The sequence below is a fragment of the Hyla sarda genome, chromosome 3 (assembly GCF_029499605.1).
Source record: "Hyla sarda isolate aHylSar1 chromosome 3, aHylSar1.hap1, whole genome shotgun sequence".
Taxonomy (NCBI): domain Eukaryota; kingdom Metazoa; phylum Chordata; class Amphibia; order Anura; family Hylidae; genus Hyla; species Hyla sarda.
Genome location: NC_079191.1, coordinates 434,692,099 through 434,694,995, shown reverse-complemented (window position 1 = coordinate 434,694,995; position 2,897 = coordinate 434,692,099).

Here is a 2,897-nt window from a genome sequence, read left to right as displayed (position 1 = left end):
ACAGGTTATTCGTAAATGTTCAGTGTCTAATGGATGAATCGTGCACCTAAAATAGACCTGTCGTAGAGACAACAGCATTAGTGGGGGCCCTGACCGGAATATAGGGGACATTGTAGATTCTATTCTGAGCTCAGGAGGGGCACTGCCATAAAAACTGCAATGAGGCTTCACTGCCGCGCTCGTTTCTCCATGCTTTACCCTGCAGCCCTACTTCATTAGGGTATAATTACCATCAGTGGCTGCATTGTCCATCTTGGCATGAGATAGCCTGGAACATCTCTTTCACACGGCTGTCCGGGCTTGCTGGGAGTTGTAGTCTTGTGACAGTAGATATCTGTTTATTGCTGCTGCTTTCTCTATGGGATCAGTATATATAATAGTTATACACCTCCCCTCCAGCTCTATCTGTATACTGCTGCTATCTCTATGGGATCAGTATATATAATATTTATATACCTCCCCTTCCAGCTCTATCTGTATACTGCTGCTGCTTTCTCTATTGGATCAGTATATATACAGTAATATTTATACATGTCCCCCTCCATCTCTATCTGTATACTGCTACTATTTCTATAGGATCAGGATATATAGTAGTTATACACCTCCCCTACAGCTCTATCTGTATACTGCTGCTATCTCTATGGGATCCGGATGTATAGTGTTATACACCTCCCCTCCATCTCTATCTGTATACTGCTGCTATCTCTATGGGATCAGGATATTTAGTAGTTATACACTTCCCCTCCAGCTCTATCTGTATACTGCTGCTATCTCTATAGGATCAGGATATATAGTAGTTATACCCCTCCAGCTCTATCTGTATACTGCTGCTATCTCTATGGGATCAGTATATATAGTAGTTATACACCTCCCCTCCAGCTCTATCTGTATACTGCTGCTATCTCTATGGGATCAGTATATATAGTAGTTATACACCTCCCCTCCAGCTCTATCTGTATACTGCTGCTATCTCTATAGGATCAGGATATATAGTAGTTATACCCCTCCCCTCCAGCTCTATCTGTATACTGCTGCTATCTCTATGGGATCAGGATATATAGTAGTTATACCCCTCCCCTCCAGCTCTATCTGTATACTGCTGTTATGTCTATAGGATCAGGATATATAGTAGTTATACACCTCCCCTCCAGCTCTATCTGTATACTGCTGCTATCTCTATGGGATCAGGATATATAGTTGTTATACACCTCCCCTCCAGCTCTATCTGTATACTGCTGCTATCTCTATAGGATCAGGATATATAGTATTTATACACCTCCCCTTCAGCTCTATCTGTATATTGCTGCTATCTCTATGGGATCAGGATATATAGTAGTTATACACCTCCCCTTCAGCTCTATCTGTATACTGCTGCTATCTCTATGGGATCAGGATATATAGTAGTTATACACCTCCCCTCCAGCTCTATCTGTATACTGCTGTTATCTCTATGGGATCAGGATATATAGAAGTTATACACCTTCCCTCCAGCTCTATCTGTATACTGCTGCTATCTCTATGGGATCAGGATATATAGAAGTTATACACCTCCCCTCCAGCTCTATCTGTATACTGCTGCTATTTCTATAGGAGATACACTGAGTTAAGCTGATGCTCTCTCTCTCTTCCCTTTGCACTGCGGTCCTTTCTCACCAAGGTGCCGCCATGTCTCCCCCATGCTTTACACTGCATTACCGCTACAATCAGTGACTCCATTTAGTTACATTGTCAGTGTATCTGAACTAAGCTGAATTATCCATCTTGTTTCCCAGAGGCTCAGGCTGCTCACTCCCCATTCTTTACACTGCAGCTCTGTCCTATTAGGAATATGGCTGTGATTAGTCATTTCCACTTATCATTATTGTTGATTGGAGTCTGAGGTGGCCTGAAATGTCTCCCCCATTCTTTACACTGCAGCTCTACTTTATTAGGGTACAACTATGATCAGTGACTGTATTGTCCATTGGGGTCTTGTTTTACAGTAGATATGGCCGCTGTTCACGGTCCCCTGTGCTTTACACTGCAGCTCTACTCCATTACATGACAGCTGGGATTAGTTATTTCTACTTAGCTACTCAGTTGGAGTCTGAGGAGATTTTAAAGGGGTACTATGGTGAAAAAACAGTACTTATCAGCTGCTGAAGTTGAGTTGTTCTTTCCAGTCTGACCACAGTGCTCTCTGCTGACACCTCTGTCCATGTCAGGAACTGTCCAGAGCAGGAGAGGTTTGCTATGGGGATTTTCTCCTGCTCTGGACAGTTCCTAAAATGGACAGCGGTGTCAGCAGAGAGCACTGTGGTCAGACTATAAAGAACTACACAACTTCCTGTGGAGCATACAGCAGCTGATAAGTACTGGAAGGATTAAGGAGAGGTTTGCTATGGGGATTTTCTCCTACTCTGGACAGTTCCTGACATGGACAGAGGTGTCAGCAGAGAGCACTGTGGTCAGACTGGAAAGAACAAGTCAACTTTAGCAGCTGATAAGTACTGGTAGGATTAAGATTTTTCCATAGAAGTAATTTACAAATTTGTTTAACTTTCTGGAGTCAGTTGATATGAAAAAAAAAAAAATGTTTTTCACCGGAGTACCCCTTTAAAGCAGAAGCTCAGGCTGCTGCTATGTCGCCCTCCATGCTTTACACTGCACATCTTCTCTATTAGGGCCGCGCTGTGATCAGTGTCACTGGGTGCAGAGGTCGTATGAAATCTCTTTCTTATTCCAGTCTCTTGTCACCATGCTTTACACTGCAGCCATGTCCAGGATAGAACAGTCAGTACCTACAGATCGTATCTTTACAGTAAGGAGAGAATAATCATAAACTATGAGGGACGTAATAAACATCTCATTGTCCGACACGGGGGGGGAGGGGTCCAGTTATGAGGTCACTGCCGCTG